We start from the raw sequence: 16,704 nt of genomic DNA, 5'->3' as shown, positions 1-16,704 counted from the left end.
TTAAGTTTTGCAATTTCATTCTCAATACTGAAGGGTGTTTGAGTTTTTAAAAAGTTTGAAATTTTTTTTATCAGCTATGGTCCTTGTTATTAGTTCAGCTTGTTTACTTGTAGTGTGCATTTCAGTTTGGACAAATTTTGTTGAGACATCAATCATTTTCTTGGTAAGGTTTTATATATTTCTCTTTTCTGCATTGTTATCAATTCTCTTTGAGCTTTCAACCATTTTCTTAGGATTAGATTCTAAAGTTTTCTTTCCAGAATTGTTTAGATTTTTTTGTTGTTGGAGTTATCATTATTTTTCTTGCTTTTGAGATTACATTGTCTGTGGACTTCTAATATAACATTTCCAAAACCATGTTTATAATCATCAGATTCTTCAAATTCCAGTTCCATTTGAGATATAAGAAAAAATCTTGTTCTTCATGTGTAAGAAAAACATAATCATCTTCATTAGTTCCCATCAAATTTATCTAATTTTCCTCCACTTCTTCTATCACCTCCTTGTTTTCCTTTGCATAATTTTCTTGAAATGGAGACCTAATTTGTTGATCTGGGCCTCTTTGTCTATTCTATTGAGGATTTATTCTAGGATTTGGATTTTGGTTATGTTTTCATGTGTGTTTTCATTGATATTTATCCTTTCCATCATTCTTTCCATAGTCCTTACTAGAGAATCAATCTTGGCTTATACCGTAGAAGTGGGTGCTTCTTTTCTAAAACTCACTCTCTTTTCAGTCCTCATCCTTGCTCTTTTAGCTTGGAGATTGGCCTCTACACTCACATCATCTCTTTGCATCACTTCTATGGTTTGAGAATTTATTTCCCTAAGTTCATAAGACATGTCTGCATCAAAAACATATGGGAATTTGATTAAGGATAAATCCTAAGGTGGTTTGAGATTTACAAGAAATTCATTATATGTCTTGTTGAATCTAGTGCAATAATCTTGAACACTTTCCCCTACTTCCCTCTTGATATTTTCATATTTTGATAAAATATGGAGAGGGTTCTTTTCTACTTCCAACCTACTGAGAAAAGTTTGGTGAAATGCAGGGAGATCAGTTATACTATTTGCAGGAAAATATTTGAACCACTTCCTGACTTCTCCTCCTAGACTTTGGGCAAACATTCTGTTAGAACCTAGATTTGTCTCAGGCTGAAAAGACAAGGTTCTAGGTCCACATCAAACCACACTCAACCTCATAGCTAGCCCTACGAGGACAAGAGAGGGCTCTCTCTGAGTCGATCTCAGCAAAAGACAAGCGATGGGGCTCGAGATGACTGAAATAAAAGCTAATTTTAGGCTAGGTATGAAGTACAAGGGTTTGTTGTGAGTTTTTGGGGGTTTTGTGTTGGAACAGGGAAAGGAAAATTTTGGTCCGAGGATGAGGCACAGTTTCTGCAGAGTTCTAATTGGGGCAAGGAAGGCAATCATTTTGAAGCTTTAAATTGAGTGAATGGATAGATTAGACTGGTGAGGAGCTAAGGAGAGCAAGAGAGTCTCAAGAATTCTCCTTAAACAGATGAAAACATGGAAATTTAAACAAATTCAAAGGCAGAGCAGAACAATTAATGGATTCCACCTTAATCACTCATTTGTTCAAATTCAGAAGAAAAGAGAGGAAAATGATACACATAACACTAATGAACTTACAATTACTTAGAGAATCACACCATCAAAACATAAAGCCACTGTCACACGGAATCAGTCAAGGGTGCGGACACAACTGACCTTCCTAGAAGTCTAAGACATTCTAATGAAAAACAAAACAAACTAGAGCTATCCTTCTCTAAACATGCATCATGATATGAGAAATCAAGTGGTTTGTTCTTACCTTTGTCCAAACGTTGTTGTAGAAGTCCAAGCTTTGTTGATCTGGATGAGCTCCTCCTTTTCTCCAAAACCTGCAATCACCAACAGTCAAACAATTAAATAGCACCTGATTATAACATAAAACAAAGCATATTCAACATATAGACCAAGGAGTACATGAAATAACCCATAAGCAACAAGTTATTGAGAAGAATGGACCAATTTGCATTAAAGGTAATCAAAAGGAACCATTACAACCTGAGCCTTGGTGTTGTGCAAGCTCCTTCCAGGGTCCACAAGAGTCTTCCTCTACTTTGACAAAGCTCACCCACTTCCAAATAGAACAAGTAAAGATGGCAATCTCTCCTCACAAGCTTCTAAATGGGAGTCCTAATTCCTACAGCATTTACCCTTAGAAATGTATAGCTTTCAACCTCTTTCTTTTGGCTCAATGCCTCTTTTTATAGTACTCAAGAGGAGGTTAATCAGGTCCACCATCAATGGGATAGTCCCCTCTTTGGATGGGATCACTCCCTTATTGATGGGATAAGTTCCTCTTTGATAGGAGTGCATGAACCATCTGGAGGCGCCCAATACACGTCGAACAACCTTCTAGAATGCTCTAGAAATGACCACAAGTAACTTTTTAAAGATGAAACTCGCGCATTCTAACTTTTACAGGGGGACGCACCTATCCCTTTACATATAGAGCATCCTTGGACGCAGACCTTATGAACAATAGGTGCGTACCCGCAGGCAAGGTTTGAGAGAACCTGCGTACCCAGAGATAAACATATTTATAAAGACTTTCTCTCTTTCTTGGAGTTTGACATGAATAGCAGAGGCATAAGACTTGCTCAAGAGGGTAGTATGACTGTTGATAGAGCCATACCAACTGTAAATAGCCATGGTGACATTTTTTAGTGTAACAGATTGCCCCCTAAAGTGCGAAGCCTGGAATAGATTAAGGTTTTGTATTATCTAGGAAGGGTGAAGCGCTTTATCATTTCGAGGATTATCTCGTGGAGAACCTGGTTGGAACCTGCAATTTTCAACACAAAATACATGGATAAGATTATATCATCACTGAGGTAGGCATTCCCATACTCAGATAAAAACTTTAACTAACAAACTAACTACTCTGATACAGGAATGATTTTGCAGTACATCATAATCATAGAATTTTGTAGATACAGTATGGGCGCAACCATCTGTTTATGGTTAGTCTACTTAGATAATGAATACAAAACTCCTCGCAGCCTGGATGGCAAAGATTTGATCCAGGGTCTTCATTCCTACTTCTCGAATTGGTACGATCCTAGCCATGTGAATAAATGAGTCGATGTCGAACATGGTAGAAACCACTTGATTACCAGTCGATGATGTGAACTGTTAACAAGCGTGAGAGAGACCACCAGTAATGTCAATGGTTCTCAAAGTACCCAGTACAATCCATGAGATGTGAATGAATGAGTTGATGTCGAACATTTCACGGAATCCTTCAATCGAAAGTCAATGATGTAAACTGACGTCAAAGGCGAGAAACTTGCCATTGATGCATGCAGACTTCAAGGCACTGACGATTTCTAAGTCATCTCTCTAGATAATGTGCTGATGTCGATAGAAAGTGACCCGTTGCGGGCAAGCCCACAACACGAAATCATTGTTCAAGTTGAAGAAATATTGCTGTAAGGACTGACTCAGGGATGGTCAAACGGATGACAAGTATTTTGCAGATGAAAGTTTTGTTTGCAGACCTCTTGGACACATAACGACACGACAGATGGTTTGGTGCTAAATAACTCAAAGTTAATCCCCGGAACCCGGTTGAAGACTTTCAAAAGTGGTTTGATCGACTGTGAGGTAAAAGATTTCCCAACCCAGGTGAATGAAAAGTGTCATGTCCAAGAGAGGTAATAAGGTTTCTTCTGAGACAAAAGGTAACAAATAGGATCATTCTTCTCTCTTTTCCCCCACCATTTCTGGCAAGTACCTCTTTATTTTTAACAAGCTTGAGGAGGATAACATATGCTTGATTATAAGCTCATCCTTCGGATGAGTCCAACCCAGTTTTGATTCGAACCCTAGGAAGGAGTGGTTCGTTCCTGTTTGTAATTGAATAGGTCCTTTACTGTAAAATGTTTAACGAGCCCAGTATAGGAGAAACTCGACGTTTTTCAATTTTAGAGAGTCTGAAAAACTTAAGGAAACTCCAAGTTGAACTTTTTCGTAAATTTGTGTCCCTCAAGCCCGAAAAAGTATAAAATAATACCTGGGGGAACCGCTTGATCTTGCGACCAAGGAGTACTTTCATAGTTAGTGTCACTGACCTGAAAAGTAAAAAGCGATCAAGGACACGTCGTTTTATTTCCGTATCGAGTTTGAAACGACAAAAACCCGGCAATCTTTTCCTGTTTTTACGGTCAGAAAAGAGCTATAAGGGGACCGTCTTTTAGTTCCGTTTTAACGAGTGTAAAAGAAATGCTCGGCAATCTTTTCATGTTTTAGGAGTCAGAAAAGAGCTTAAAAGATGACTCTGAGGTTTCACTTTTTCGTAAGTTTTAACGAGTTCGAAAAAGGGATAAAAATGTACTCATGGTTTTCACTTTTTCGTAAATTTTAATGAGTTTGAAAAAGGGATAAAAATGTACTCATATGGCCGACTTTCAATTTAATTTACGAGCAGGAAAAGACGGAAAGAACTCGGCGTTTTCATTTGTTTTACGAGAATGAAAGATAGCAAAATAATCTCGGTATTTTCATGAGTTTAACGAGTCTTGAAAATAACTGAAATTGACTCAACATAGGTTTCATTTTTACAAATGCTTCAAAATAGTTTCATTTTTAGACAAGCTTGAAACAGAGAGAAAATTGTGCTTGAGGCCCCCTAAGCGTAACTGCTAGAGCGCATGCCCCCCAGCTTCATTTGGATGAAATGAAGGTTGAGTTACGAGATCATTTGAAAGACTCGACCTAAAACTGTAAGAAAATTATGAAAAAATGAAATAACTAACCTAAACATACAACCTAACATGTATCAGGTCTAGTCAAACTCTCGACTCAGTTAGAGGAGGATTTGTTTCATTTTTTAACGAGCTTGACATAGGAAAAGAACTATGCTCGAATTCAGTTTCATGTTTACGCAAGCTTGAAATGAAAAACTATGCTTGTTATAAGTTCACATGCCCCCAGCATAATGATGCAAAACGAGGTACATGCCCCCCAAGCTTCATTGCATTCAATGAGGTGGATGGAATGAAGCTTTACTTTCCAGATCTTGGAAAGACTTGTGGGAGTTGTTTCATTTTTTAGTGAGGTTGACACAAGAAAAGAACTATCCTCAAAACCCTTGTTTCATTTTTTAAACGAGCTTGACACAAGATAAGGAACTATGCTCATAACTACTCACTACAATCTACCTAACAAAAAAATCTACTCTAAAAAACCTTGATTCATTTTTTAACGAGCTTGACACAAGACAGGGAACTATGCTCTAAAATCCTTGATTCATTTTTTAACGAGCTTGATGCAAGATAAGGAACTATGCTCAAAAATCCTTGATTCATTTTTTTAATGAGCTTGACAAAAGACAAGGAACTATGCTCATGACTACTCTCTACAATCTACCTACTTAACCTACCCTTGTTTCATTTTTTAACGAGCTTGACACAAGACAAGGAACTATGCTCAGAAGTTCGCATGCCCCCAGCATAACGATGCAAAGCAAGGTGCATGCCCCCCAGGCTTCATTGCATTCAACCAGATGGATGGAATGAAGGTTTACTTTCAATATTTAACTTGAAAAGGGAGTTGTTTCATTTTTAAGGAGGTTGACACAAGAAAAGAACTATCCTCATACCTGATTCATTTTTTAACGAGGTTGACTCAGTAACAGGAACTATCCTCAAACCTGATTCATTTTTTAACGAGGTTGACTCAGTAACAGGAACTATCCTCAAAACCCTACTTTCTGTAATCTACCTAAATAACCTAAAATCTACCTAATTCATTTTTTAATGAGGTTGACTCAGTAAAAGAACTATCCTCATACTAGCCTGTTTCATTTTTTAACGAGGTTGGTACAGGAAAAAACTATCCTCGTACACACTGATTCATTTTTTAACGAGGTTGACACAGTAAAAGGAACTTTCCTCACACCTGATTCATTTTTTAACGAGGTTGACTCAGTAACAGGAACTTTCCTCACTACATCCAGTTTCATTTTTTAATGAGGTTGAGACAGGAATAAACTATCCTCACCCACATTGATCATGGCTTCCAACTGGAAGAAAGACATGTCAATGGACACACCTTGATCATGGCTTCCAAGAGGTCTTCATAAGAAGGAAGAATAGTTCTCTGGAAGGAACACATGTCAAGGGACTCAAAAGGGATAAGAACATCGTGTTCAAGTAATCCCATAGAGTTCTCCATGTCAATTACCGGATTTAAATCAACAGTGAGAGGCTCACTTACATCGGTAACTGAAAACATGGAACCAGTTGCCACATAATTAACCCGTGGCAGGGTAGATACCACTTTAGAATCAGGAACATTTAGGGGTGTCATATTATTGGTAGTTGAGACAAGACTAGGGAACGAAAGCTGGTCTACAGTCACAATATTTTCATTGTGAGGGAAAGACATCATGCGAAAGAGTGTCGATACGACAGCTTTCATTGCATAAACATAGTCTCGCCCAAGGAGTAAATTGAAATCCAAGGGACCTTGAACTACCATAAGATCAATACAGACAGTTTTACCTTCCAAGGTAATAGAAAACTTAGGAAGGATCCCTAAAGGTTCACTAATGGTTCTGTTAAAAGATTTCAGATTCTGCGTAATAGGCGCAAGCTGAGGGGAACCCAAAGCTTTCCAAACAGTTGAGGATAAAATACTAATAGAAGCACCTTCATCTACCTGAGTACGATGTATTTCCCTACCACCAGCCTTGACAACGATTTGGAAAGGGATGGAGGAAGGAAGACGAGGTTCTGTCAGTCTATTCCAATCAAAGGAAAAGACCTCAGTGCTTGGAGGGGGTTCTGTATGAACAGGTGAAATGCCCCCCGGCATAGAAGAATCTGATGTAACAAGAAGAACCTGAGCGGTATGAAGCTCACTCTCCAAAGGGAAAGTGGGATCGATCGAATGCGAAATTGAATCGACCACTTGATCAACTAATGGATCATCAACCTGAGTGACATGAGTTTCACTCTCCAATGGAAGAGCGTGATCGACTCTACTTGAATTTAGATCAATCACTCCGTTAGTTGACGGTAGGTTGGGAGAAAGTTTACGGTAACCAGTTGGAAATTCTTGCTGTGGAACAGTAAGGTTTTCCAACAATGTTGAGGCTTCATCCATGTGAGGGCAAATGTGAGTTTGATGACTCCCTTTACATAACTTACAAGGAAACCTAACTTTACCCTTTTTCCCAGGAACCTGACTATCACTGGTTGATGGATCAACGGAAAGTTGATGAGATTTTTCTGACCATACTTCCAAGACCTTTGAAATTCCAGGACAACTGACAAGGAAGTGGTCACCCTTACAAAGCCTGCAAGGGTATTTGGGTTTACGGTGCATGTCGGAATTTTCCTCAACACAACTAACACTTACAGCCATGGTTGGTTGGTTGACTTCTTTCTTATCTTGCTTCTTCTTCTTCTTCTTCTTCTTCTTCTTCCCTTTCTTCTTCTTCTTAGCCTCCTGGTTACTAGCGTCAAGGCTTTTACCAGGCGAAGAGGAAGAAATGGAGGAAGAAAAATTAGGCGAAGAAGGTAAAGGGTCAACAAAGGGTTGGTGATGTTGAGATGGTGAACTCTGTTGAGGTGAAGCATCCGGTTGAGATGGAACAATTGGAGTATTTTGGGCCAACGAAGTTGAAAATAACCATATTGGTAAACCTATTGTAAATCCAGGTAATGACAAAGTAGCCATGTAAGGTGGACCAACATTTCCAAAGTAAGGAAAAGTACTAGGATTCTCATTAGGAGGGGTTCCTAGGTTGATAAATTCCGGAACATTTGCCATTATATTCAACTTCAGTGAATTTTATTAACAATTTAAAACTAAAATTAACAATTCACAATTCACACCTAACAATTAAAATTCACAATTCACACCTATGGTCTCTAAAAGTAAAAACAAACAAATTAACACGCGCTATCAAATCTAGGAGTCAAACCACACACAAACAGTAAGCTCTCCGGACCGAAAACACTAGTTGGTGATTAAGCCCAACCTCGTAGAATCCAGTACAGAAATAGTGGGTGGAACAGTTACCCCGACAACCTGCTTAATGAATAGACTGGACCAAGTTCCTCCACTTTAACCGTCTCGAGTGAAGTGAACCCCCCAGAAAGTCCAAGTGAGTATAGCCGACGTCTGCTCCAGGTACAGTGGGACCTTCCCTCCACCTTCACCTTGGGTAGAACCCTAAAGATAATGGTCACTAAGGTTACCAACAGCAACAAATGCACCTGGGGGAACAGTCTACACTCCGACAGCACGCAAGGGCAGAGTATCAAGCTCAATCCCCTTGCCGGCTCCTTGACCATAATCCAAGGTTTACCGACAAGTGACCCTCGGCTCCTCGACAATGGTTAATCCGAGGTTTACCGTTTGTAATACGTGTGTGTCTGGCGTCGTTCCCAACGAGGGAGGATTGATCCCCTCACTGGTTCGGACACGAGCTCGTGCTTCTCCTTTAAGAGGAGCTTTCCCAGAGTACAAATGAAACAGTTGGATTTATCCTACCACAAGATGAGCTACTTGTTTGGTTTTGCTGTCTTGGAGAGTTAATTACTCTCCTACTCCAAGACACTAGCCTAAGCTATGTTGGTGTTTCAGAGCCCTAGAAAGGTAAAAATTACTAGATGAATTTTAATTAAGCGCTGTGTTATTAAGGCTGTTATTACTCAAAGGGGTAAATGGAGATGAAACCAATGGTGTTATGACCCGACTCAACTGAATGCAATCGAATATGATAATGTAATCTTTTCAATTCGATGAATCCTAACTAAAGTAAGGAAAGAGTTTCCATTCACTTCCAACAATGCAAAAAATTGATCACTAAGAGAAAATACAACAAATTCTCTAATGCACTAATTTTATTAAGAAAAACTAATGCAAATCAATTCCAAACCATTTTTTTTTATTTTTATTTTTGTGTAAATTCAAATCAAAGAAAATTGATCTAAATCTACGATTGATTTTCCAGAATGTAAACTATGCAATTGTAATCTATGCACAATTCACTCGAAAAGTATGCAAATGTAATCTATGCACATTTTTCATTCATATTCTGAAAATGAGAATTCTAATTATGCAAATGTGATCTATGCAAGAGAATTCTCAAACACATGATGATTCTAATGTAATCTAAGAACCAATCAAGTGCAAGTCGAGAAAATTGGGTGAGAGTTCCAAAGATCAAAAAATAAAAACACTCAAAGGCGATTAACACTCATACACAATTTAGCCCCCCCCGGCGAATGAGGGGGAAATTTTTTTGCGAAAACAGAAGCAAAAAGATGCAAAATTGTGAAAAGACTGAGCCAAACCTCCAAGTAATGACCAAAGGAAATCAAATTAAGAATTTCTCAAAAAAGAGACTCAAAACACCCAATTGATGAAAGCTTAAAGTAGAAATGCCAAGGAAACAAGCCTAGGTGAAGATTTATGGCAGGTAACGAGTGGATCTGGGCAGTAAAAACTAAGAAAAAACAAAATCTAAGAGCAAAAATGCAAAAAATGGAATTTTTTCAAATTTTAGCAGGGGACGCAGGCAACCCGTTAGAACAAGTGCGGGCCCGCACTGTGCACACAGCAACAGTGCGTCCAGGGACGCACTGTGCAATACTCAGAGGTTGCGTCCTACTGGAAAATTCAAGAAAAACTCAAATGAATCTAACCTTAAGCTAACCCACCCAGAGACAAAGTCACAGAGCCAAAACCAGAAAAATAAACAAATTTTCTCAAAGCAAAGTTCACACAAAAGAAAAGACTCTTCTCATCAATGGAATCTATCCCTAGTGGAGTCACCAATTTGTCACACGGAATCAGTCAAGGGTGCGGACACAACTGACCTTCCTAGAAGTCTAAGACATTCTAATGACAAACAAAACAAACTAGAGCTATCCTTCTCTAAACATGCATCATGATATGAGAAATCAAGTGTTTTGTTCTTACCTTTGTCCAAACGCTGTTGTAGAAGTCCAAGCTTTGTTGATCTGGATGAGCTCCTCCTTTTCTCCAAAACCTGCAATCACCAACAGTCAAACAATTAAATAGCACCTGATTATAACATAAAACAAAGCATATTCAACATATAGACCAAGGAGTACATGAAATAACCCATAAGCAACAAGTTATTGAGAAGAATGGACCAATTTGCATTAAAGGTAATCAAAAGGAACCATTACAACCTGAGCCTTGGTGTTGTGCAAGCTCCTTCCAGGGTCCACAAGAGTCTTCCTCTACTTTGACAAAGCTCACCCACTTCCAAATAGAACAAGTAAAGATGGCAATCTCTCCTCACAAGCTTCTAAATGGGAGTCCTAATTCCTGCAGCATTTACCCTTAGAAATGTATAGCTTTCAACCTCTTTCTTCTGGCTCAATGCCTCTTTGTATAGTACTCAAGAGGAGGTTAATCAGGTCCACCATCAATGGGATAGTCCCCTCTTTGGATGGGATCACTCCCTTATTGATGGGATAAGTTCCTCTTTGATAGGAGTGCATGAACCATCTGGAGGCGCCCAATACACGTCGAACAACCTTCTAGAATGCTCTAGAAATGACCACAAGTAACTTTTTAAAGATGAAACTGGCGCATTCTAACTTTTACAGGGGAACGCACCTATCCCTTTACATACAGAGCGTCCTTGGACGCAGACCTTATGAACAATAGGTGCGTACCCGCAAGCAAGGTTTGAGAGAACCTGCGTACCCAGAGATAAACATATTTATAAAGACTTTCTCTCTTTCTTGGAGTTTGACATGAATAGCAGAGGCATAAGACTTGCTCAAGAGGGTAGTATGACTGTTGATAGAGCCATACCAACTGTAAATAGCCATGGTGACATTTTTTAGTGTAACAGCTACATGGATCCCAAACAGTGCTGCAAAACCCTGGTCTTTCGTTAGCCAAAAATGAAGAGATAAAATGTACAATGATATGCCAAAGCAATCCCAAGTGTCCAACCTTGAAAATGACTTAGAAATTACATGATATAGACTAGTCCAACCCATTCCCTTGCCTCTAGGAGTCGAGCTCATCATTCTAGGAGATGTTTCAACCAATTCTAAACAAAGCACTAAAATCTAGGCAATCGAAACTACTTGCCTCTATAAGGTAGGAAACTGATTCATTTATTAAATTTTCACTTTTTGGTGAATGAATCCTCTATAACAAGTAAATAAGTGCCAAAATTACATCATGTTTATCCAATTACATCAATATAGATAAAAAAATTACATCATAAAGCAAAACTAGTCAAGCTGGCCGAATTTCTGAGCTGGAAGGTGAAAAATTGAGCAAAAATCCTTTGTGCGCCGCGCCAAAATCTGTATGCATTGCGCCACTTTGAGGCTAAGTTGGATGCACTTCCTGAACTCAAAATTGAGCCCAAGTGTTCTTTTTTGAAAGCCCTGCCTATCTACTTTCTAGCCCAAGTGGAATTTCTGAATTTGGTGCCTATTTGGCCCTCCAAAACCTCAATCTCCCAAGGCTGCTTCCTGTGTGTGAGATTAGGGGTAGAGAGGTCATTTTTAGGGTGTTTTTGGCCTCCTGAGGACTCAAAACTTGCCCAAAATTCTTGGCCATGCACTAGAAGTCATGATTTTTCATGAAAAATCCAAAAATATAAAAAATTTTGCATTTGGAGCCTCCTATCATAAGCGCGTGCCACGTGGCACGGCGCATAGGGAGAAAAACCCTGTTTTTTGTACAAAAATTTGCAAAAATACCAAAAATGACCCAAATTTCTTGAAATTTGGGTTGGAGATTCTTCATTAAGTGTTATGCTGGGCTAAAGAGGCTTTGGCCAATATCTGAAGACGATCGAGCTCCCTTTGCCTCTTTTTCTTCTTTATTGCCTTTCTCAATTTTGCCTTTAAATTCCTAATTCGGGCCTTGCAGACCTTGTTTCGTGCCATGTAGTGGAAATCCATGTGTCTCAGCAATGCATGGCCTTTTTCAGCCTTCTCTAAAAGCCTCTCTAAGTGCATGTTAACTCTCTCGAGATTAGCCTCCCGATCCTCATTAATCTCTTGCTCCAATGACGTGAACTCAATTCTTCTCCTTTGTGCAGCCTGACGATGCTCACAAATGTTTTGTAACTCCATGATTGCTTGCTGATCCTTAAGCTATTTGATCCTCTACTCCAAGTACTTCATGGTCCACTTAGCTCTCTCCAAGTCAAGGGATAAGGCTTGGATCACTGTTTGCTGCTCCTAGATGATTTCCCTAAGCTTGGCACTTTGTGGGCCCTTATCTGTATCATCATCATGAATGAGAATGAAGCCAGTATCTCTTTCACCTGAAGGCCCCTCATCCTGCATTGGCCTCTTTCCTTTGTCCTGTAACTGTGATGCTGATGGAGAAAGCGAGGCCCCTTCCACCCTGGGTGGAGATAACACTCGCTTTGCCGCTGCAAACAAATGTCTGGTGCCTCTCTGATATGTGATGAATACCGGCACACTAGCGGTCTCATGGCGCTCATACTGATGAGAAGGTCCACCTTCATGCTTAACCTTTGATAATCCCTGTGAAGCTCTGAAGAAGTCACGAGAGATGAAATCATCCCAAGTGATGCCCTGTACTCCAAGCTGATGAACCACCAAAATCTTAATAAGAGAAAAATGATAGACATTGTTACATTGTTGTTGAGGGGTTTTGTGCTGCATAAATGTGGTCATTCTCTCTATGTTCCGACAAATGAAATACATAATGTTCATCATCCATACCCTGGTGAAATGCATGAGCAACTTGATGTGATAAGCATAGAGACGAGAGAACCGTCCCTCACAGCTGAAATATTTCATGATCAACTTCATTAGTGGAGCATATTCATCTTTCAGATATCGGAATGGGAACACTCTCTTGAGCTACCTCAAGAAACTGGTTTTAATGTATGGCTCATAATGCTGCCGGTCAATCTTCTGTTTCTTGTGCCATGGTTCACCAATGTTCGGTATACCGGTTGCTAATGAGACAGATTCTGGTGTAAGTGTGAAGGTGACACCAGCCAAGATAGCTTGATCTCCATGCAAGTGTAGCACAAAAATATGAGCCAACTCATGATGAAATTGGACACTAGCCACCCTTCGACAAAACTCATAGCATGATTGATGCTGAAAACAAAACATGGCAAGAGGGCAGGCCTGCAATTCTGTAAGGGTGGTCAGTTCTTCCCTAACATGTCTTCCACCTTTATGAGGCCTCTGGGGTCCTTGTTCTTCCAAGGGTGAGTCACTTTGGGTTTCGACTTCATAGTCCGATGAATGCTCAGATGCCATGAATGTTGTACAAAATACCTTGAAGAAAAGATGTTGTTGTATATGAACTGTGCTTGGACTGCTCTTTAATGATGTATGGAACTGTTGTGTTGTAATGCAATATAGTTGGATTCTGCCACCAAGGGAAAAAAAAAATGCAACAAGGGAATGTTAGGAAGGGGAAAATAGTAAGGGATTATGGAATATTAGAATAAATTTTATTAGGCAAAGGAGGGGGGTTTTGAGGGGTTTTATGTATAGGGTTAGGATATTTTTATAAGGGCTAGGGTCTTGGGGTTTTGGGATTTGAATGTAGGAAAGAAATTGTAGGATTGATGAGCTTAGTGGGGGGGTAGGAAATGATGAAACAAGGGAGAAATGGGGAAGGAGGAGAGTCCTTGGTGACAAATCAAAGATTTACGAACCCACATCAATATTCCTTTGAAGGCACTTTAGATGTAGGGTTTGGATTTTTGTTTCAACCGTTATCACCCATAAACCACCATCATTTATCACAAAATTTGATGCAACATCAAGAAGAAGGCTCTACCAGGGAAATCCACGCAAGGAATGAGCAACTTGGAGAAATTTGAAGCAAATTCGAGCTGTGGACTGTATGCACCATGCCAAGAACCCAGTGTGCTGCGTGCTCCCAGTGCGCCGCGCCCGTTCAGAATAACACTGGACAATTTATCCCAGTGTGCTGCGCGCTTCTAGTGCACCCGCGCCACTTGTTCTATGCGCCACGCCAGCTAGTTGTAAGCAATTTCACCCCAAAACATGCACTTACTCACCAAATTCACTATGAAATGCTTCTCTTTGACCTTGGCATGCAGAATGACATTGATCTTCATGGCAAAACCATTATAAAGACATTGATTTCATTTTTGGTTCTTCAAAACCCATTTTTGTAATGTTTTGAAATTGGCACTTTTTCACAATTAATACAACTCTATCTTTTTGTTTCCTCCTTGATTTTTTTGGTTGAAATGATGAAATTCTTGGCAATTTCTTGCAGGAATAGCTGACATGGAATTTGGAAAAGGAGACCAAGGTTGCGCCTGAAGATTTGAGAAACCGAAAACTTTGAAAATTATTACAAAAGGACAAAATGTTTGACTTTTCTTCAAAACAGAGTTTTGAAGAACGGTGATAATCCATCCATATGATGAAGAAAATCTTTAAATGACAAATTTGAAAGAACCTCCCTCTGGCTTGCTGACTTTATTGGACATTATGAAGACACATTTTGTGAAACCCTAGACCTAGTGACTGAAAATAACTCTTGCTATTCAAAAGAAATGAAAACTTGATTTTAATGAACAGACCTGAGCTAGCAGTGCAAAGCATGAGGGGGATGAATAACAAGAGCCCTTCCGATAGAGTTTATGGCATGCCCCTAGCGGAATGCAACTGAGTGAAATGAGCGAGACAACTAAAAATGATATGCAAAAGAGTTTTGATCTCTGACGGAGGGATGACCAGACCGACTCTAACACATTCTAAGTTTAATGCTTTCATCATCTACCTCTTGTAGGTCAAAATAGTCATTCATTTCATCCACATGTTGTCGAGCTGTTAAAGGACGTGTCCCATTAAACAATACAATTTTGGATAGATAGTCTTGTGGCATATTGGCAAATGGTGCAGGTAGCACCAAAGGAGCATATCTGGCAACCATGATTGGTGGTGGTGGAGGGCCACTTGGAGGAAGTTGAACAATGGATGAAGTAGGTTGAACAATGGATCGAGTTGGACTAGTGCTAGGTGGGAATGAGAGTATGGGAATCTGAGCAACCTTATGTTGAAGGATGAATGAAGGGGTGGGAATTATGGAGGCAGTAGGACTTGGTGATTGAATATATGCAGGTGAAGATGTGAAGGAGGAAGCTGTGAGGTTTTAAGCACTTAAATCTACTTACTGTCAAAGGTAAGCATCATCAATTTCTGAGCTAAGCTTTGTCACTAGATCTTGTAGTGTACCAAAATGTTGTAAGAGTTGAAGATCTAATTCAGTATGGAAAAGAGATACTCTTATAGGACTTCCTTGCCAAGATGATGGATCAAAGATAGTGTGGTCTTTCCAATTCTCTGATTTAGTCTTGAATAAACCTTGTTCAAAGTGAGGATCAATCCGGATGTCTTGTAATGTAACAAATTTTTGAGGGAGGGAATTTGATCTATGAAGAACTCTATTGCTAGTCTAACTCTCTGTTCTTGGGGTTTTTCTCAAAATCTTCTCAGGGTTATCCATTATAGCAGGAGGATTTAGATATGGGTGATATCTGGTACATATTCTTCTGGGAGCCAGAATTTAGATTTGAATCATAGGCAAACTGATTACATGCAAAACTAGGAAAACTAATCTTGGGGCAAAAACCAATCTTGGGAGTTATTCTATCATACAAAGTTGTTTAACTGGGTACTCTAAATTTGAATGAAAGGATATTTTTTCAGTGGTCCCCAGTATGGTCGCCACTATGTTATCGTTCTGCGGTTTTGAAGGTTGGCAAGACAAAAGTTACAAAACATACATCAAACCACTTATGAGTCTAGGACCTGGCCTTCCTGGAATCAGAGAGAGTTCTCTCTATGTAAATATGAATTAACTTTTTTTTTAGTGCTATAGTGTTTTACACTAGATATTAAGAATAAAAGATTTGATTGTTTGTTTATTTGGTTGGGGAAGGGTCATTTTCTCAATATTTTCCATTGGGTTATGGAGTCACAGGCTGGGTGGTAACATCAATTTTTTAGAGCATTTACAGGGAAAGCTAACAATTCTCACTATATCTTTTAAAGCAAAATGATAAATGGAATGACATATAATGATATTAATTAGGACTACAAAGAATTGAAGTGTTTTGTAACCGTACTTCAGAAGAAAAAACAGAGATTGTAAATACAGATAGTAGTAAGGTGCTCCAACATCATAACTTAAACTACAAATTCTGTTTTACAATGAGAAGTGAAAATGCATGGATAAGTAAATAGAAATACATTAAACACAGAGAGAAAAACATCACCAGGACAAAAACAGATCAAGTATCCTGTAAATTGTCCTTTTATTTATACTCTAGCTCAAAATTACAATGCTCCAAATAGAAAAATAGTTTAGATGACTAGGGTCCAACCCCTAATACTCCCAATGCACGGAGTATTTAAACAAAAACTACAACTATTTGCCTTGTACACCTGTAAATCTATTATTTATTACAATGAAGGAAAAATTTACTAATGTAGCTAAAGAGTAGCCACGCTGAGAAAACTAAGAATAGGTTTCCCTCCTTTTCTGGAATGTTGTTGCCTGATGCATTTGCTAGATTGGAGTGGTTTCACTAATGTGGTTGGTGCTGACTCAAACTTGTATCACTACTCTAATCAT

The sequence above is a fragment of the Pinus tabuliformis genome, chromosome 6, assembly GCF_031772625.1.
Source record: "Pinus tabuliformis cultivar Carrire ecotype Pingquan chromosome 6, CPIR1, whole genome shotgun sequence".
Taxonomy (NCBI): Eukaryota; Viridiplantae; Streptophyta; class Pinopsida; order Pinales; family Pinaceae; genus Pinus; species Pinus tabuliformis.
The sequence above is the reverse complement of the archived record's forward strand: the minus strand, read 5'-3'. Positions refer to the sequence as shown.